The following is a 23599-nucleotide window of genomic DNA, read 5'->3' as shown; positions in this document are numbered from 1 at the left end:
TAAACATTCATACCATGTCTATTAATAGGTCACAATTGATTTTAGTATCTTATGTTTCTTTGGAAAGTCTTTTTATTACATAATTAAAAATCATCTAGTAGAACATCTACTTCCAACTATGATGCAGTAACTGGTATTGGGCTAGCACCCCAAGCTAAACAACCATAACACTGGGCAAAATATATAGCTGTTTTGAGGCAGCTGATACTATAAAGGAAAACACATGAGATGAATCCCATTTTTACCCTAACAGGGGAAATTCCAAACCTTTTATGAAGGGCGCCAAATTCCAAACTAAATGGGTTGCCGGGGAAATCCACTGAATAAAGAAGGTACAGATCAAAGTTAGGAACAGAGACATGTCAGTTATCTGAGACAGATGCCAGAGAAGAAGGAACTGTGACTGTAAGGTTACTTCCTGACAGTCTTTGGTAGAGGACTGCTTGATATATTGGCAGGGTGAGGCTACACAAGACTTACCTGAAATTAACCACTACAGAGTTGAAAATAAAACAGAGATAATGAAAATCAGATTAAATGTATGCTGTGTTAGGGAGAATCTGTGAGGTGGCCAGGATATTTATTTTACTCTTTTAACTTGATAGGACTCAATATCCAAACTCTGCCTTTCCTGTAGAGATCACATGCCTTATCCCTTCATATGTCCCTGGTGGAACCTAAGAGGATACTATGAAAATATGATTGGTGGGGAAATTATAAGGTTCTATCTTGAAAAATCAGAAAAGTTAAAATCTATTATCCAAATAGCCACTTTAAAAACAAGGAGAAAAAAAGCTAATTGAAACCAAAATAAGTAGAAGTAAATACAATTTTTAAAAAACCCAAATTTAGTTCTTGGAACAGTTAACAAAATAGCTAAAACAATGTAAAGATTAAAGAAGACAAAAGGGAAACACACATACAAGTGCACACACTCATAAAGTACCAGCAACAGAAATGAGAGAGGGTATCATTATAACTGCTACCAACATTAAAAGTACAAAAAGGAAATACTATGATCAAAATCATCCTAAGCATTTTACCAGCATAAATGAAATAAGCAAGTCCTTACAAACCACAACTTAACAAAATTTAATGAAGAAGAAAGATCAAATCTGAATATTCACATATTTAATAAACCATTTACATCAAATATTTTCTCATGAAGAAAATATAATGCACATTCAAAGTTTTTACTGCTGGCTTCTACAAAACATTTTAAGGAAAAAAAACATAATGTCAGTAATGTCCAAACTCTTTCAGAAAATATAAAAAATGAAATTCTTCACAACATTTATAACATTCTTCTGTAACATGTATAAAATGTTATAAAGATCCTATAACCTGAATACCAAAAGCTGACAGAGATATCACGAGGAAAGAATATTCATTCTTCATGAATATAGGCAATAAATTGTCAACAAATATTCACAAAAATATTAAAAAACGAAATGTAGCAATATTCATACAAGCATAATATGTTTTAAATCAAATTGTAAGCCCAGTAAGTACAATTTTAAAATGCTATCACTCATTATAAAAGGCAATGCAAACTAAAAGCACAATGATCATTATGTAAGATACATAAATGTATATTGTATTATGGACTTTTATCTGAATAAAATTGACTATTTGAAATCATTTCATACCACACATATTGCCTCTACCCACAACTAGGACAAGACCTTAAGGCAATTATTGTTGTTTTTGTTTTAAAAAAATTTTAACTTAATCGCTGACATGGTTGTCAGTTAAATTATTATCTCTCATTTCAATCAACAACATAATATGTTCTACTACAAGGCCCAACCAACAATCTGGATTTTACAATTTCTGGATAATTGTAATTGCCCAAATGATGGTTGACACAATCTATTCCATATACAATGTTGCAACGACAGAGTAATAATTTATGGTGCATGTCCCAACTTAAATAAAGTAATATGTCATCTAATTATAAAAACTCTTTCATAATTATAAATTCAAATGTATTCTCAGCTGTTAGGGGAATTCAGTGTACTTTTATTATATATAAAATCTCATTTTATCTCATTGTTATGCTGTGGAATAAAAGATTCATGTTGTATTTTAGGGACAAAGATATATTTTGTTATTTAATAAATTTTACATAAAAATAATTGATTCTCCATTAACTTAGAGTGTGCGACAAGCACATAAAATATCTTTCATTTTACCATTGTATATGTACAAAATTGGCTTTTATAACTAAGGTTTTATTTTAGTGTTTCAATTTAAATACTAAAGCAAAATATTAACTTACGACTTTTTAAAAAGCATATTAAATTGTTAAATATGGATGAATGTCAAGTATACAGGAGACTTTTATTTGGGACCATTTTATTAAACAATTAACTCTTAATACAAAATTCACTGAAATAATACAGAAAACTCTAAAAAAGGTTTACTCTAAACACACACATTTTACATTATTTTCCTAATTCCAGGAAAGCTCACTTGTATTTATTTTGACTTGTTCCATATGTAAGCATATTCAAGCACAAAGCATTCAAGATTCAAATCTAGAGTTGATAAATTATTACATCTAATATGGACCTCTGAACCTATCTAAAGAAAATAAATATGCCAACTTACTTGTAGAAAACCTAAACACCAATTATAGGTTTTAATCCAAGAAATAAATGTGTATTAGGGGAAAACATAAATGCTAAAAACTAAAAAAAAAACAACAAAGAACGATTATGACTGATAGGAAGGCAGTGACCCATTTCTTCACTAGATATCGAGGAAACAGATATATAAAACATCCCACTTAGTCATCAGTCTACCCTTAGTATTACGATATCTCTGTAAGTGAAAGATAACAAAGAAAAAGCGCATAATAATCTTCCACTTGACTAGGGAATTAAAAACTTAGTTATAAAAACTAAAGCAAAAAATATTAAAGCTGCATCGGCTACTCTATAGACATAAATACGTATGTGTGTGCACATACATATAAATACATATGCACAAACAACCCTCCATATATATGTATAAATTTTGTATTCTGAATCATAGAATAACCTAGAGAGTTTCTGCTAATTAGTAACCTTTTAAAAAATTAACATACTCTGTCATTGAAATTATATTTCTGACACATAAAGTGTGTTTTAATTAGTAATATTTCCCACTTTAGATTAAAAAATAATGAGGCTTAGCATTTTGTGAATATTAAATTGTGAACTTAGATTTAGTATTAGGTAATAGGAGAGGAATTTTCACATATATTGTTATATTTTGTCTTTAATAAAATACTCTGAGGTAGGAATTATTATCAAGATATTATAAATGAACAAGTGAACTAATGTCTTCTAGATTTCATCATTTGTGAGTGGTAAAGCCATGATTCATATGCAAATAGTATTACAACTTAAAAACATAATTTACAAAGAGTATTCAAACTGCTCTATTTCAGTCATAAAAATTTCCTAACCTAAGGTAAACTGATTACATGTTTCTGATCAGAAGAAATGCAAAAATTAATTACATAATTGAGCAATGTATTAAATGTTAGCAGGTTTAATCTTAACTGAGCTAATTCTAAATAGCAGAACTGTGAAAGGAGGATATATTTTATTTATAGCTACTTTATTAAATTGTGCTCTCTTTGTTACCATACACATCACTAAATATGCAAATGAAATATTAAAAATTATTGTACAACTATACACCAAGTACATTTATAATTATATAACATATACCTAAATATAATGGCATAAAGGGCATAAAAATAAAACATAATTGTCTTATATCAGAGATTCATGAATTTTTTCTGTTCTAGAGTTTATATTTCCTTCTAAAATTTACTGATATCACTCATTTGTTAATGTCTATGCTAGTGCCTTCTATATTTTCTTATAATACAAGAGTCTGCATGGTCTATAATTCAGTTGGCCACAATTAAATACAATACAGTCATGCATTGCTTAACAATGGAAATACATTCTGAGAAATGTGTTGTTAGGTGATATTGTTGTGCAAACATGATAGAATGTATTTACACAAAGTTAGATCATATTGCCTACTACACACCTACACACCTAGGCTTTATGGTATAGCCCGTTGATCCTAGACTATAAACCTGTGTAGCATGATGCTGTACTGATACTGTAGGCAATTGTAACACAATGTTAAATATTTGTGTATCTTAGCATAACTAAGCATAGAAATAGTTCAAAAAAAATATAGCATAAAAGATTTTTAAAAGATAAGTGGTAACCGCCTGTATGAGATAATTACTATAAATGAAGCTTGCAGGATTGGAAGTTTCTCTGGATGACTAAGTGAATGAGTGATAAGTAAATGTGAAGGCCTAGGAAATTAATGTACACTATTAGAGATTTCATAAACACTGTACACTTAGATGACACTAAATTTATTTTTAATATTTGCTTTACTCAATAATAAATTAACCTTAGCTTTCTATAAATTTTATTTTATGAACTTTCTAATTTTTTTAACTTTTTGACTCTTGTAATAATGCAGCTTAGAACACACATTGTACAACTGTACAAAAATATTTTTTTATTTATATCCTTATTCTATACACTTTTTTGTATGTGAATTTTTTTTAACTTTTTATACCTTTTTGTTAAAAACTAACACAAATACACACCTTAGCCTAGGCTAACACAGAGTCAGGATTATCAAAGTCACTGTCTTCCACCTCCACATCTTATCCTACTGGAAGGTCTTTAGGGGCAATGACATGCATGGAACTGTCATTTTCTATGATAACAACGTCTTCTGGAATACATCCTGCAGGACCTGCCTGGGGCTGTTTTACAGTTAATGACTTTTTATAAGAAGAAAAGTATGCTTTAAAATAATGATAAAATGTATCATATAGTAAATACATAAACCAGTATCATGGCCATTTATTATCATAATCAAGTATTATATACTGTACATAATTGTGTGCTATGTTTTTATATTACTGGCAGTACAGTAGGTGTGTTTACACCAGTATCATTACAAACAAATGAGTAATGCATTGTACTATGACTTTAGGATGGCTACAAAGTCAAGGCAACAGAAAACTTTTAGGTTCATTATGATCTTAGGGGATCCTAAGAGGACCCTAAGATCATAATGACCCTAAAATCATAATGCTGTTGTTCATTGACCCATAGGTCTTTATGCAGCATATGCCTGTGATTTAGAAAAAAGATATATGTCTCCTGAATAATATACATTGTGTAATATTTAAAAGCAGACAATCTCTGTTGAAAGTTGATTGACTAATTGCAGTGAGATGAACTGATGGCTGACTTTTTTTCCTACTTAACTCTAATGTTCAAGATGCATGTTGGTATACTGTATATGAAAATTACTGATTTTGAACAAGCAATATATGCCAAAAGTGTTATAAAGTTAATTTTATAGATATAACTATATACAATAAAGCTCTAAATTCTTAAGAGCAGTTACTTCATCAATAATACCCATTTACTACTGATAGAACATTTAAATGATTGTGTCTAGCAATGGGTGTGGTTACTATAACAATTTGCAAGAACAACTTTATACATATTGGATCCACATGCTTCTTGAGAGCCTGTTCTTTCCACCACCCATTCAAAGAGTGCCATGTTCTAGTGGACTGACACTCATTTTTTCTCAATTTTATTGGGACAATATGAGAATAGAATTCCAGGTCATAGGGCAAAAATAAATGTTTAGGTACCAGAGAGTCTAAGCTGTAGTGGTAACCACTTATTATACAACTGCTATGAATTGCTGCCATCAGGCAACTGAAAACTTAAGAGAACATAGGACCATGCTCATGTCTAACTATTGTGGTGTGGGAAGCTGCTTGTACTATAAGACATTGAGTTTAGTTATAAAACATCCACTTGGGGAAGTAAATGCTCTGGGTCCCATCCATCTTACTGATAATCTATCTCATTCAGCTTAATGAATTGCTGCTACCGGGATCTGAAAACCTAAGGGAAGATGGGACCATGCCAACTATTGTGGTGTGGGAAGCTCCTTGTACTATAAGAAGTTGAGTTCAGTTATAAAGCATCCACTTGGGGAAGTAAATGTCCTTGGTCCCATCCAGTTTATTGAGGACCAATCCAAAGGGAATGTCTAGGGCTATTCATCTTATAATTCGCTTTGTGCCTTTATTTCTATTTTTTAAATCATGGGTAAGTAAAGTTTCAACTATGGTCCAAATCTTGCTTATGGCTTGTTTTGGAAATAAAATTTTACAGAAATTTAGGTATAATTATTTGTTTACACATGGATGATGGCTGCTTTCATGCTTCAACAGCGTAACTGATTAGTTGTGATAAAGACAATGAGCTCTCCAAGCCCAAAATATTTACTATCTGGCTCTTTCACTGACAGTTTGCTGAACCTTCCTGTAACTCCATTGCCTTTTTAAAAAATCTCATGAATGAAGATTTTCCAAAAGATCAACTTGGGTTTTTTGTTTTTGTAATTATATGTCTATATATTTAGAAAGGTACTGTTTAGCATGCTTATATTCCAGTATGTATTTTTAAAATCCTGTAACCTCTCTTTCACTTATGCAGTGCTATATATGACATCGTTTCTCTGCCCCTTAAATATCAATTGGAATTTTTAATGAAATAAAAAATGATATACTGAATATTTTAATGTATCTACCTGTAATGTATATATTTACATTTGTGCCAGGAAGTGAGAAATATCAAATAAAACTCAAATAAAATAACTGCTTTTGGAAACAATTGGAAATTGCTACTTAACCTCATTCTGATGAAGGCAATTACAATGGAGGGATCAGGCTTACATTTGATTCAACTCTACTGATCGAATGTAGCATTATTAAAAGTGGGAGAATCAATCATTTTGTGCCTCCTGGTATGAAATAAACAGGAGTAAGCATCATCATCATTAAAACTTTTACCAAATATTTGAAACTAAATGTAATCATGCTTATAGTACTAGTATAAGTTTTCAGGAAATAAAGGGACTAGAAAAAAGGAACTATTAGACTTGAAGTTAAAACCGTTTATGATCATCTTGCTCCAGGGTGACTATAACATTGCTACATCCATATTAGTACAGGTACAATCCCAGAAAAACAGCCCACCTGAATCTAGTTGAAATAGCAGAATCATGAACAAGTACATGAATGTTGTTTTCAGGCGTGATTCTGAAGTGGTTTCTCACAGAGCAGCAGAAAATTGATACTATTGACAAAGTTGGGTGATTATACATAGACAATATTTTACTAACCTCAATATCTAGAAATATACTTAAAATTTTTATAATTTTTCAAAACTATATATTTTAGACCAATCTGTGGCTATAATATTCAAAGTTAATTTGATTGTTAATTATATACATGTGCAAATATTTGAGAGATAGAAGTAAAGAGGAGAGTATTTCCTTCCATCTTTTGGCCTCCTTCATGCTGGAAAGAAAAGCCATGGAAGTGTAGTTATCCAGAGGTAAATGAAATATCTGGAAGAGCATTTCAGTGTCCAATATGAACTAAGATTACATGTATTCTTGGACATCATCTCTTGAATCCCACTTTTCAAGTTTTGATAGTTATTTTGTAATCCTGTCTTTCCATGTATTAAATCACTTTGTTTGTATAAAACCAGAGGGATATTAATTCACTGCACTCAACTCTAACAGATAAAGTTCTTAATTCCATAAAAAGGACAGGAGTAAAAGAATCCAAAGATGGGAAATTTGAGTGTTTATGACAGACCTAGTTGAGATTAAAAGCAGTAATTATTGTTAGTTTATAAAAACTGGTCTTCATTTCCCACCATATGCGGTAGCCATTACACTATAGGAACCAGCAGAATAATTCAAAATTTTTATGCTCTAGAGAAGAATACACTTGTGAAATACTCTTTGTCAATTGAAATTATTTATTTTGTTTCTCAGATGATTCATTTTATGTTTTTCTGTTTAAAACTGGTTGGACTAGAAGTATTTGAATCTTAAACCAAAAAGAGCACAAACACTGAATCATTAAAAGTTTTATGTATGTGTTTTTAGTAAATGTGTGTTCAACTACTGTGTCTAATCTTTTTCAACATCTGTTACCTGTCAGTGAGTTATTTAACTTAGTTTTCACTCCACTAAGAAGTCAATAGGCCTTTCTATGAAAGCAAAATTTTGTGAGTCAAACAATTCTTCTTTCATGTCTGCATATTCCAGTCTAAAACTGAGTCATACTATAATCCTAAAAAGATTTTAAATAATGCATATATACTGATAGAAAATATTCCTATTGGATACAAGCAAGTGCAAATAATCTGGCAGTCAAAATATAATTGAGTACATGGAAAAGATAAAAGCAAAAATTAAATTCATTTTAAATTAGTCATAACTGATTAACCAATATTAATATGTTATTAGTAACTAAAGTCTATAGTTTACATTACTGTTCAGTTTCTACATTGTACAGATCTGTGAGTTTTGCCAAATGCATAATATCATGTAATTACAGTGTCATACAGAATTATCTCATTGTCATAAAAATATCCTATATTCTACCTATTCACTCATCTTCCCTCCCTCAACTATCTTATCAACTATTTAAGTGTTTTATTTATGTAGTAAAACATTAAAATAATAATAAAATCTGTTCCGAAACAGAAAATTGGCAATAGATGCTTTATACAAAATTATTTTTGTCCACCATATGAAGAATGAAAGAACAAGTGAGGACTGTGTTACTGTACTAAATAACCCATTGGCAAGTTACACAGTTAAAAAAAAAAGTAAGTTAAGTACAGTATTTGAGAGCACTCAAAAAACTAAAAATAAACCTACTATTTCATCCAGCAATCTCACTGCTGGGTATGTATTCAAAGGTAAGAAAATCAGTACATCAAAGCAATACCTGCATTTCTATATTTATCATAGCACTATTCACAATAATCAAGATATGGAATCAACCTGAAGTGTGCATCAACAGATAAAGAAAATGTGATCTATATACATAATGGAATGTTAATCATCAATAAAAAAGAATGAAATTGTGTCATTCACAGCAGCATAGGTGGTACTGGAGGTCATTATGTTAAATGAAATGAGGCAAGCACAGAAAGACAAGTACCGCCTATTTTGACTTTTATGTAGGAACTAAAAAATGTTTAGAACTAAAGACACAGAGTGGAATGATGGTTATTAGAGGGTGGGAAGAATAGGGACAGAGAGGGATGAGAAATTAGTTAATGGGCACAAAAATACAGCTAGATAAAAGGAATAGCATAGTAGAACAATAGCATAGTAGGGCAACTATATTTAATAATAATTTTTATTATGTTTCAAAATAGCTTGAAGAGATTTTAAATGTCCTCAACACAAAGAAATGATAAATGTTTGAGGTTATGGATATCCCAAATACTCTGATTTGATCATTACATATTGTATGCATGTATCAAAATATGCACAACTATTATGTATCAATTTTAAAAAGTAAAGAAACACACACTCGAATAACCCAAAAAATGTGTCTCTTAGACAAGTTGAGAGATCATTTATTTGCTAAATTGAGGACTGAAAAGGGAAAGATATAAAAGATACAATTAGGTATGTATCATTACATGTAAAATCTCTTTTTTATTTGAACCAAAGTATAAGAAAATGACTACTGTGAGCAATGAGAAAAGTAGAATAAAGTCACAAATTGTCAGAGTATATCCTGAGGCACAAGTGCTCAGACAGAGGCCATAAACAGTTTTCCTAAAATTGTCATAATCATCAGTTATTGAATGAATGAATGGGCTTATCGAAAGCTCAGGGAAATACTGGAATAGTTGTTTGAATCAATAAATTTTGGATTTACTTCATCACAGATACTTTATGTTCCCACTCCCTATTATCATCTAACAAGTTATTATCTTATAAAAACACATACGGAGAAATAGTGTCCCAAACATACAAGCCCTGGAATAGTTAATTGGTAAATATAAAATTAACCTGGAATAGTTAATGGGTAAATATAAAATTATTATAAATTAAGGTATTTTACAAACTTTTATTATATTTTCTATTAAATGATGGTTTTAGATGGCTGCTAATAAAGTTTATACCCTTTTGGAGATATCTTAATTGATGGGAATTTGAATTAATTTTGAAATAATATAAATTTTATACTCTATCAAGGTGCAATATATCTGTTCATTATATCTTATTTTATTTTTACCTTGATATCCCTGAAATTTTCCACAAACTTACGAGACTTTTACTACGGCTTCTATTTCCATGGCCACAGTTACCCTATCATTCTTGAAAGAATTGAAAATCTCTTTGCTCCTTGAAAGCTTTTTGTAGGTAATTTTCCCTCAGAAATTTCTAAATGAGCTCAGTAGTGGGAATGATACCAAGAGCTAATCAGGAGCTTTAACACCAGATGGATTAGTCTTGTAAGAAAAAAACTCAAGCAAACCCTTTTTTGTTTTCAGCAGGAGTATAATTTTCTCCCAACTATAACTAGTTTGTGTTGTTGTTACCTCTTCAACCTGGGTAGAATTAATAGTATCAGCTGTGTGAAATCCTCTCCTCTCCATCAGTCATTTTCACCATTCAGTAAAAATAAGCCAAATCAGTTTCTCTTCCTTGTTTTAGAATTGGCATGACTAAAAAAAGAGATGGGGGTGGAAATTATGAGAAACCACCATCATTGACTGAATACTTAGGATTTCAGCAGAAATAAAGTCATCTGGGACAAATATTTGAAAACAGAAAAACATTATCAAAAAGTATCTAACACAAATATATCTCTTCAAACAATATAGAAAAAGCTTAAAAAATATAAATAAAACATAAGAGAGCCTTATAGCTTCAATTTTTTATTTTATTTCCATAAGCTCTTCTGTAAGTAGAAAAGATTGTTTCTTAGTTCTTTTTGCTCTTATGAAGCACCCCATGAAGTCAATTGGTAGGAAGTTCTTATTTTTCAGAAAATAATTTTTATGGGTGTGAGAACTGGAGAGCATAAAAAGAAACAAGGTTGAAAGAACTACTATGTAGAGATGTGTTTAATTGAAAGAGCAAGTCCCATAATTTCTCAAAATTCTGTAAATTCCTGAGAAATTAGATAACATGCAATTAATATAATTATTTCAAAAATGACCAAAAACCAAAATTAAGTTAAATATTATGAAAATTAGTAAATTTACTTAACATGACTTATTCAGATAAAAATTTTATCTTTATTGTACTGAACTGTTAAATATATCTGTGATAGGGATTGTATTGGATCTACAGATTGTTTTGTGCAATATGGTCATTTTTAATGACATAAAGTTTTCTGGTCCATAAGCATGGGATACTTTTCTATTTGTTACATTTGTTTGTGTCATCTACAATTTTTTTTATCAGTGTTTTGCAGTGTTTTCTTGCAGAGACTTTTACCACTTTAGTTAAGCATATTCCCAAGTATTTTATGTTTTTTTTGTAATTACTGTAAATGAGATTGCCTTCTTTATTTGATTCTCAACTTTATTGTTGTTGATGTATAAAAATGTTACTGATTTTTGTACATTAGTTTTATATTCTGAAACTTTGCTGAATTCATTTATTAAAGTTAAGGAATTTTTGGAGAAGTCTTTAGGGTTTCTAGATATAAGATCATATCATCAGTGAACAGAAATAATTTCACTTCCTCTTTTCTGATTTGGATTTTTTATTTCTTTTTATTGCCTGAATGCTATGGTTAGGATTTCCAGTACTAGGTTGAATAGCAGTGGTGAAAGGGGGCATCCTTGTCTTTTTCCATTTTTTAGGGGGATTTTCTTCAAATTTTTCTCGTTAAGTCTGACATTTGCTGTGGGTTTGTCACATGGCCTTTATGACTTTGAGGTATGTTTCTTATACGTTTAGTTTGTTAAGGTTTTTATTATGAAGGGATGCTGATATCATTTTTCACAGAATTATAAAAAATCTTAAAATTCATACAGAACCCCAAAAAAGGCTCAAATAGCCAAGCTATCCTAAGCAAAAAGAACAAAACAAAAGACATCACATTATCCAAATTCAAAATATACTACAAGGCTTTGGTAACTAAAATGGCATAGTACTTGTAAAAATAAACACAGAGATAAACAGAATAGAGAACCTCAACATAAAGCCACATACCTATAGCCAACTTATCTTTGACAAAGCAGACAAAAACATACACTGGGGAAAGGACACCCTTTTCAATAAATGGTGCTGGGAAAATCAGATTGTCACAAGCAGAAAAATAAAACTGGACCCCTATTTCTTACCATATTAAAATCCACTCAAGATCGATTAAAGACTTAAATGTAAAGCCTGATATTACAATATTAGATGAAAACCTAGGTAATAATTTTCAGGATATTGGATTAGGCAAAAAAAAAAAAAAAAATTGTGACTAAGACCTCAAGAGTACAAGCAGCAGCAACAACAACAACAACAACATAGACAAGTGGGACTTGATAAAACTAAAATCTGCACAGCAAAAGAAATAATCAATAGAGTGAACCAACAACCTGCACAATTGAAGAAACTATTTGCAAACTATGAATCTGACAGGGGGCTCATATCCAGAATTTACAAGGAATTCAAACACAACAACAACAACAAAAGCAAATAATCTCATTAAAAAGTGCACATAGGTCATGAATAGACATTTTTTCAAAAGAAGATATACAAGTGACCAACAAGCACATAAAAAAATGCTCAATATCACTAATCATCAGAGAAATGCAAATTAAACAACAATGAAGTATCATCTTATACCTGTCAGAATGGCTATTACTAAAAGGTCAAAAAATAACTAATGTTGGTGAAGGTGCAGAGAAAGGGAATGCTTATACACTGTTGCTGGAAATGTAAATTAATAAAACTTCTATCAAAAATAGTATGGAGATTTCTCAAAGAACTAAAAGTAGAACTATTATTCCATTCAGCAGTCTCACTGCTTGGTATCTACTCAAAAGAAAAAGAACAATTATAACAAAAAGATACCTGAACTTGTATGATTATCACAACACTATTCACAATAACCGAGATAAGTAATAAACCTAAGTGTCCATTAACAGATGAATGGATAAAGCAAATGTGGTGTATATACACCATGGAATAATTTTTCAGCCCTGCAAGGGAATGAAATCATGTCTTTTGCAGCAACACGGATGGAATTGGAGGCTGTTACCTTAAGTGAAACAATTCTGAAACAATGTTAAATATCAAATTCTCACTTATAAGTGGGAGCTAAGTAAATGTATACACACGGACTTTGAGTGTGGAATAATAAACATTGGTGACTAAAAGGTGGGAGAATGTGAAGTGGGTGAGGGATGAGAAAAAACTTCCTGGATACAATGTAGTAATTCTACACAAAGCCCAGACTTCACCACCACGCAGTGTATCCATGAAGCAAAACTGTATTTATACTCTTTAAATTTATACAAACTCGGAAAAAAAATTTTAAAGTATAAATAAATATTTATGAAATCATTCAATATTTATACATTTGTTGTGTGTTACTGAAATTTAAATATACAGGTAATTTATATTATGATAGATAAAATTAAAAATTTTGATTATATTAAATTTTATTTTAAAATATGAAAGGACAATAATGTTTCACAAGCTATTGGTAAAAAATCTACAAATTTTTATACACTTTTTCTCACTTGGTATGTTTAAGGTATTTTTATATAAAAAGTGTTTTTTATATAAAACTATGTTGAATAATTTTATAGCCTAATCCTTTGCAACTTCTATATAAGTAATCCCTTATGTGTATTTTGCTTTATAATTTTAACAGTTCTGAACTTTTTAAATGTTTCACTTTATATTTGCTTCAGATTCTTTTGTTATTTGGGGGCCTAAAAATTATTTGGCAATATGTTATATTCCAATCACATTAAATCTATTCATTTTAGATTAAGTTTTATTTTCTCACTTTTTTCTTAGGGAATGTAGACTCAATGCTATTTATGTTTTGTAACGACTTTTAATTTACCATGTTATTTATTTCTTTAATTATATTGTTGCCCAGTGATATATTTATGTTTTATGTGAGCATGCACATGCACGAATTGTGTTATTTAAATATTTGATGCATCTAATTTTTAAGTACTTTTTTCATAATTTCTGTTAAAATTCTAACATATCCTAAATTCTACAACTATTGATTTATTTCACTCCTCATACAGTTTGTCCACTTAATTTATTTTATGAGTCTGTTCACAAATGCTTATGATATATATACATTCATGTTCCATTGTTAATTTCCAGTACACAATGCATAATGCCATGGCTTGGTCACTAAAATCTTATGTCTTTTCTTGAATATCATTCCCATTTCCCAGTCTTTCTGTGTGTGTTTGTGTGTGTGTTTGTGTGTGGGGTGTTGGAATGTGTGTTTATTGTCAACTTTGGATAGTATACTGGTGAATGTTGTTGCTTTATATAATCTACAGAAAAGATCTTTGGATTTTACTTTGCGATTTTAACTCGTCTACACTACATTTAGAATATTGTTGCGTAGGTTTTTCCTACCATGTTTTTTCACACTTTTTATTTGCAGAATTTGTTAATCTTCCTGGCCTACTTTTGTGTTTTGCAATACATAGGTCAAATTTTCTCTGTTGTATTAATAGTCATGCATGTGCATTCAATTTTTATGTCCATGATGTTCCACTACCAATCACATATGTTAATATACCAATTGATTGCTTATGTAGGAAAATATATATGTATATATTTATATAATTTCACAAAAGAGTATTTCAGAATGCTCTTATTTTCTCATTTAGCATATAAATGAGACACAGTCTGTAATAACATTAGGAACTCTTTAGTTCTCAAAAATAATAAACTGGTGTAAGAAACTATTAAATGGCAAGCTATTTGAACATTTTTTATTTTCTATGTCTTTGAGCATTTTCTTAATTTACTTCTGTAAATATTAATATATCGCCTTCAAAATATTTCAACCTGGAATTTGTATGGTAAAACAGAAATAACTTGTGTATCTAACGCTATCCTTATTAGTTCCCCAAATTAAAAAAAAAGTTTGAGTAAATGTGAAATTTAGTCGCTAATGTATTTAATAGTTTCCTGCAAAAACCTAAATACTCTATTTGTCTTCTAGCATACAATATTGTAGTTGAAAAATCTAATTGTTAGTGTGATTCTTAGAGTGAGTTTATATTCCTCCACAAAATTTTAGAATTTTCACTTTGGCCTTCTATATTCTTAAACTTTATATATCATATATAGGAGCGCCATTTTTTTCTCTCCTGTTTGTGATTTTATATAATCTTTCAATGTGGAGCCTAGGAGCCAGATAGAAAAGAGGTTAAGCACATTACTCTGGAATCAGATTCCTTAAATTCAAAGTACACTGCTGGTAAGATTTACAACTTACTAGTAAAAGGATCTGTGGCACGTAGAAAATGTATCTTTTTATGCCTCAGTTTACCCATATGTAAAAAAGGAAAAATGTGGGTAACTCATGCTAGTTATAAATTATTGCTAGAATTAAATGCTAGTCATAAAGCATTCATAGGTTTTATCAATGTCCCTGTGCTAACAAAAAATTGTAAGATATACTTGAGCAAATTACAATTTTTGTTGGAATATACATCTCCAGTATTTCTCCAAATTTCTAAGTTGTAAGTTGAGAATAGCAGTAAAAGCAACAGTTGTTATAAGGTTAAATTAATTTACATAGGTGTTTATAATAAACACATATATTAAATACATATGGATATATACATAAAATGTGTGTGTATGCATGCATATATACACACACAGACATGCTGCATGCACACACGCTCCACAGATATGCACATATACATATGTATTTGGGTCTGTATGTATGTGTTTGTATGTAAATCTTAGATTAATGACCAACACATAGCAATGACTATACAAATTTTACCTATTTCTATTATTAATGTGTCTTGAGTAATGGCCAAATGCCTAGATACCAGTTATAGCTATCCTGATGAGTTTATGAATGTGGGAAAAGATGAAAAGTAATCATCTGCATGCATCACAAAGACACTTTTTTTGGTTATTGCTTATTATTTTAAATCTATGTTTTTATTTTAGAATAGTTTCAAGTTTATTAAAAGTTGTGAATATAGTACTACTCAGCACCCTATTTTTTCTATTATTAATATCTTACATTTAGGATAATGTACTTGTTAAAATTTATAAACCCATATTGATACACGTCCTTTTTTTTCTTTCAAGTTCTGATCCAGGATGACATTTGGTATTAATGTCTCCTAAGCTTTTCTTGGATGTCACAGTTTTTGATACACTCTTTGATTTTGATGATTTTGACAGTGTTTTGTACAGGTTAGATATTTAGTGGAATATTTCTCAATTGGGATCAGTTTGCAATTTTTTTCATGGTTAGATCAGAGTTACACGTTTTGGGGCAGAAGGCTACATAGATAAAGTGCAATTTTTTTTTTTTTTTGAGACAGAGTCTTACTCTGTGGCCAGGCTGGAGGGCAGTGGCAAAATCTCAGCTCACTGAAACCTCCACATCCCAGGTTCAAGCAATTCCTCTGCCTCAGCCTCCCAAGTAGCTGAGACTACAGGCATCCACCACCATGCCCGGCTAATTTTTTTGTATTTTAGTAGAGAAGGGGTTTCACAATGTTGGCCAGGATGGTCTCGATCTCCTGACCTTGTGATCCACCCACCTCGGCCCCCAAAGTCCTGGGATAACAGGCGTGAGGCACCACACCCGGCAATAAAGTGCAATTCTTAATATATCATATCAAGGGTAGACACTATGCACATGAGTTGTCACTGTTGATGCTAACCTTGATCATCTGGTTGAGGTAGTTTTTATCAGGTTTCTTCACTGTAAATGTACTCTTTCCATATTGCATGCATTGGAAGAAAATCACTATGTATAGACAACAGTTAAGAGGTGAGGAGCTATGTTTAATCTCCTTGATAACAGAGTAGCTAGCTATCTAAACTATCTCAAATTTTTCTGCAGAGGACATTTGTATCTTCTTTGCCATTGATGGACTTAAATTACATATATATATATATATATATACACACACACACACACACATACACACACACACATACATATGTGTGTCAATATAGGCACATGAATATTTATTTTATATGTTGAGTTAAAATCTAACACTACTTTATGTATATCCTTGCTCAAATTCTTTGAGCCTTGATTATTGGTAGCTCTTTTAGTTGGCTTTGTGTCCTTTTGACATATTATCACTGTTAGGTTTTGTTTGTTTGTTTGTTTTATTTTCTTGTTTGAGTATGTGATTACATTTTGCACTACAAAATACCCCAGGTTCATTATATATATATTTTTCCCAGCCCGAGAACCATCCCTTTTCCCACAGAGCCCAAGTTTCTTTTACTAGAGATTGCAATTAGAAACCATGATCAGCCTGCTTGGTTTTCTTGTTGCTAATGAACTGCCATTGCTACTAGACCCTCTCATGTGACAGAATAAAGAAACATGTATGCGTACTAACCAAAGTATGTATATATATATCTATAAATATTCCTATATGTAAGCCAGTCTATTCATATTAAGCTAAACATGAGTTTATACTTATGTTTCCAAATCTAGTCTACTACCATACAATCTAATTTTAACCCTTTGCTTATCTGTAATATTCTATTTTAATAGTAAGAAGGCCTGGCTTCTACCATTTGCCATCATTTGTTTAACCAATCAACCTTAGGATGCAATTACAAAGATTTTAGAGTTGTTAATCTATATCCTGGTGGAAAACGCCTTATCAACTAGGATATAATGCTTAAGAACAATTCTTTTTGCCAGTCTTACAGATTCCACTCATTTCTGAAGTTTCCTGGGTCAGTGTCTTTTTCCTCCCTTTTTTTAGTGGCAGTATATCATGTATTTGTAATACAATTAGATTATGTTGTCAAAATCTGCATCACATATTGGGATTCCTTGACGTCCTAAATAATTAAATTTGCCTAAAAGGTTTATGCTTCATGTTGTGAGTTCTGATAAATGCATAGAATAATGGATCCTCCACTGTATTGGAGAATATCATATAGGATAGTATTACTGTTCCAAGAAAATCCTGTGTTTAATCTATTGAAACCTCTACCCACACTAAACTCCTAATCATTTGTTTAGCATCTTTATAGTTTTGTTTTTTTTCTAGAAGATGATACGTTCTAAAATCATGAATGGAATTATACAGTATATATCTTTTTGAGACTGGCATATTTAACTTAGCAATATGCATTTAAGATTTTAGCATGGCTTGATAATTTCTATTGTTTCTTATCTCTGAATAGTGTTCCAATGTATCATAAAATATTAGCATTTGTTAAATACAATATAATCCAATACAAATGATCAAGCCATGGTAAATTTTTAAATACATATTATTAAGCTAAATAAGCCAGTCTCTAAAGGATATATAAGGTATGATTCATCCATTGAAGGGCATCCTTTTTTTCCTTCCAGTTTTTGGTGGTTATAAATAAAGCTGTGATGAACATTTATGTGCAAGTTTTGGTGTGGACATAAGTTTTCAAATAAGTAGGGTAAAAACCAGGACAGTTCTTTTTGTATAATATGGTAAGATAATGTTTAACTCTGTAAGAAAGGTACCAAACATTTTACAAAGTGTTTGCACCATTTTCATTCCCGTCAACCATGATTGAGAGTTTCTGTTGTTTTGCATCTTCACCAGCAATGGGTGCTGTCAGGTTTATGGATTGTAACCATTCTAATAATTCTACAGTGGAAGCTTATTATTGATGGATCCAAGGAAAGTCATTTATTTTCCATTTTCTTAACATGTTCTTGTTTTAAGAATGGGAGTGCAACTTCCACGTGCTTTACATGCAAGAGCTAAAACCAGAAGTCCACACAGAGGCACTTTTTGTAACTCTTGCCTGAGACCACTTGGCCAGGTATTTACTGTAGTTGGAATTTTACAGTTATCCTCTTATGGGGAAGTACAGAGAGCAACTCACACATTTCAATCCAGTAAGTCTTCAACAAAAAGACTTGCTTGACACCGCAGTGGTGATGCTGAATGAGTTGTTGCTGATTTAATCAATAAGTGTCTTGGCTCTTATTACTTTAAAGATATGGAAATGTGTGCCAGCATTATCAGAATATAAAAATATTTTGTCTGCTATTCCGTTAGAACTGCCTCTGACTTCTTTCTTTAGCAGGTTTTAACCCACCATTTCCTCTTTAGCCCTACCTACCTTCAACAAATGTGCAGCAGTTCAACATTGTTTATAGCTTCTCCAGAGTTTCTCATATTTTTATGGTTAATATTTTAAATAAAGTACTCTAGAATTCTTCCCAAAGACAGTACAGTATGATATATACATATATACAGTATGTGTGCTATGTGTGCATGTCTGTGTGCTTTTCAAATAAATTCAATTATAATTCAGATTTGCTAGTCTTTTACTAGCCAATACAATACACATTCAATACAATACAATACATATACAATACAATAAAATATGGTATACATTTCAGGGGTGGTCAACTATCATTTTACCTGAAAGTCTAAACTCCAGAAGTGGCTCCTACAAATATTTCAGCTACCCTAATCTCTGATCTAGACCAGAAATATTGCAAATTATTAAAGTGAAGGTAATAAATAGTTTTTTATTGGTAAAGTTAATATTTTAATTAGCATTATAAACATTAGATGTAAATTCTTATTAGTAAAATTTAAAGTATTCAAGTTTTTAGGATTGATTAAAATACTTTCAACACCCTACATATCTAAAAATGCCTATAACCTATATCTTTAATGAAGTTATCTGAGGCTTAAATTCTGTATGATCTCAAGTCGAACTATTGGTATGGCTAACTTTTCATTGCCTCAAGTTGACCATAACAGTAAATAAAACCTGCCTTCAAAAATAAGCCTTTATTGCAAGTAAGTGTTAGAAATTTTTTAAGGCATGGCAAACTAGAACCTTATTAGACTTTGTAAATAAGTCCACCTATTTCAGATTTCACCAATGGCTAAAATTATTTACCAAAAGGAACTAAGAACTCTGCACAATCAAAGTGGCTAAGCTTAATGTGCAAAAGTTAGTTCCTGTAATTTACATTCACCTTTACGTCTTTGATTCCACAAGATTGATTTTAAAGAAAGGAGCCCAGAGGTCAGTGATAATTTTTTCATATTTTCAGGAGATGAAAGTGTTGCTATTTCTCTGTATTATAAAATTATACATTTTTAGTTCAATATAGTGTTAAATGTTTTTTGTCAGACTAAATGACATAGTTAAACGACTGATTTTGTGTTCTGCTAAATAAAGCATTTGATTTTAGATTATTACTTAGTGAACACTAGAATATGTAAACAGTAGTATTCACTGTTACATTAAATTTATTCTAACTAGTTTCACTGGAATTTTTCTTGCCTACACTCAAAATTTTTATTTAATATAATTTCTCTCCTAAAATACTCCTTATTAAAATTGCATGTACCATATGCTACAAAGAAATATTTTCTTTTATTTCCAGATATGAATATTATAAATACTATATATTTTCCATACTTATGAATACACAAATGGTTATACAACTTTCTCAACAATATTTTTCAGTTTTGATGTGTATATTGCACAAGGCTTTATCCTAAAAACAATAGCTTTTCTACCCACTATATCCAAGCTGATTGAGGAGAAACAGGAAAGTGAGGATAATTACTTTAATGATGAATTTTAGCACCATATAACATACTACTGGAATAAAAAGTAAGTAATGGAATAAATTTGAAATCTAATCAGGAAATATAAATACTGTATTGTCTATTTAATAATGTAGTGGATCTCAATGCTTTTATGCCAAGATTATTTTGGGGTGATAATAAAAGTTTCATCTTTGCTTTCACAAACTATGCACAAGGAAATTCTTCCTGAAAATACTACTATTTCTATAATTGCATTAATCAATATTCCTATGTTTAGTAGTTTATAAATTCTTCAGAAATTTTTCCAAACTTATCGTGATTTATTTAAAATTTTACTATTGAAATTTATGTCACTTAACATTGATTCCATGGAAATGCAAGAGTAAATCAGCGAATTTCAATATCTGATTTTTAAAAATATTTTTAAGTAAACTTAGGTCTGCATAAACTGAGCCTGAAAATGTTAAACTGCAATAAATAGAACATTATCAACCCACCAGAGACTCCCTTGTGGTTCCTCTCAATCACCATTTCCTGCAACAGCATCACGGTCTAACTTCTAACACACAAACATGTTTTACCTGTGTCTTACATTTATATTAATGGAAACATGTGGCCTATATTTTTTGTATATAGCTTACACAAAAAATCATACAATTATATTTGTGAGTCTCATCAATATTATATTTCATTCTCAATGGTGTATAATCTATTATATGAATATACTAGAATTTATATGGTTAATGTATGGCGAACTAGAACCTTATTAGACTTTGTAAATAAGTCCATCTATTTCAAATTTCACCAATGGCTAAAATTATCTACCAAAAGGAACTAAGAACTCTGCATATAAATAAATGGTTAATGATTAAATGGTTAATTTACATTGACTATATACATAAAATATATTGACCATATAAATGGTTAATGGAGATTTCAACTATTTCAAGGTTTTGGCTCTACAAGTTATAATGCAATGACATTTTTGGTTGTAACTTTCTATTCATAAGGGCATATATTTTGAGGATGTGAGTGGAAAAACAGTTTTTCTCTGCTCTCACAGCACAACAATCAACATGGAAGACTGTGACTACATGTGTGGGAGTTTCTTCCCACCAGCAAGCAAGCAATCAGTTATTCAGTGAATAAAAGATAAATGTCCTCCAATGAAGTTCTCACACTATCTTCTATGGAAGTAGCATCAAACTCTATAGGTTGAGGGCTCAGTCCCAAAAGACTGCTGGTCCTCACCAGAACCCAGCTGTGCTAGCGCCCTGAACTCAGGCTTTCAGCCTCCAGAACTGTGACAATAAATGTTTCTTTTCATAAGCAAGCCAGTCTATGTTGTGTTTGTTATACAGCGGTCCAAACAGACTAAGACAATATATTATTGAGAAAGATAATGTTTCCCTTCTAGAAATTAATCACCTGTATTCAGAAAAGCGTAAGTTTTCTAAATCCAAACAACTTACTCAAAATTTTTAGACTTTTAACCTCTATATGTTTTCTTTACTTATATATTATGTTTTATATACAAGTAAAAATATATGTACCATATTCAATTCATTTTCAGAATCTTTTATCTTTCTGTTTTTTGAACTTCATAGCTCCATGTCTGAAGTAATTTCTCTTTTGAAATGAGTAAAAATATTTTTTTTTCAAAAGGTCAATTCTGCCATTGTCATTTTGTTGCCTAAGGTATGAAAACTATATAAATGCTCATAAATTCAGTAAAGAAATAAAAGCCATCCTGTAAATCAGTATTGAGGTTAGCTCTTTTATCCTTGATGATGGAAAAGGCACTTGGCCTTGAGATCTTTGCAAGCTGAGGAGCTAGTAATTTTTTTAGTTGTTACCTGATAATGCATTTTCACTTAAAAATGTGTTTCTCTCATTCTGAAAAGTATAAAAAAATTCTAATTTTTTGAAGTTTGTTTCTGTTTTTTATATCTTTAATTATATATTGTTATGACTGTATTTATTTCAGAAAATTCTTTAAAAACCGATTCATGTAGAATATAATATTAAAAGTTTTCCAATGTTTTAACAGATTTCATAATGAAATTATAGCACAGTACATTAAAGGAATATAAGACAAATTTAGTACTATCTTTACCCATTATGGAATCCATTGCATACAAGGAGATTTTAGTACATTGTTTTAAGGTAATACTTTTTAAAAATATATAGCCAAAAAAATTAAGTATTAATATTGGGAGATATCCCATTAGCCACAACATCATGTCTATAGAAAGTGTTACTTCATTAACAAAACGCTCTACAAAAAATCAGTGATATGGTTAAAAGCCCCTGAGGTTGTAAAATCTTACACTGATTTTTGCTCTGCTACTTACTGGTTGTTGATCTTTAGAAAAACTTTTTAACCTTTCTGCTTCTATTATTATTTCATTACCTACAGCAGAATCTTCACTCATGAACTCTTATTTTCCAAAGTGGTTCATAACTTTTTTTCAAAGTCACCTCAGGATTCTAAGTAGCAGCTATCAAGACGGTCTTTCAGCTCAAATGGGCTAACAAACATTTCCTAAGCTTTCCTGAGTTATCAGATTTTGATAAAGAATTACCTCTAAATTAAATTATTAATTTCTTAAATTCAGAGTATAGTTTGATTCTAATAAAATATTAGCTTATTTGCTTAAAAAATAAAAATAGTAAAAGTTGGAGAATGTAGTGTTTTCTTCCACAACTGTATATCAAATTATGTTTGATATTCTTTTTCCTACACTTTTTTCCTTACAAATAAGGCTTATATGTATACAATCTACTTTTCTTGTGGTTCTTCCAATCATTATCCTCTCTGGACTTGCCAGATACTTGGAAACTTATTGATTTTTCAAACCCTAAACTAAATTCTTCTAGTCTCTTCCCCATACTTCATTATATTAGTG

The 23599-nt window shown here is 30.6% G+C and overlaps 1 long non-coding RNA gene across 1 annotated transcript in view; it reads right to left on the bottom strand.

Moving 5' to 3' along the window:
• LOC135271614 (uncharacterized) overlaps window positions 1–23599 on the bottom strand; it is a 168536-nt gene that overhangs the window by 47176 nt on the left and 97761 nt on the right. The window lies entirely within an intron of this gene.

Source organism: Aotus nancymaae, unplaced genomic scaffold (assembly GCF_030222135.1).
Source record: "Aotus nancymaae isolate 86718 unplaced genomic scaffold, 86718_ANA_hifiasm-v0.15.2.pri h1tg000088l, whole genome shotgun sequence".
Lineage (NCBI taxonomy): Eukaryota > Metazoa > Chordata > Mammalia > Primates > Aotidae > Aotus > Aotus nancymaae.
Note: the sequence above shows the minus strand (reverse complement) of the source record. Positions and strands in the feature narration are given on the sequence as shown.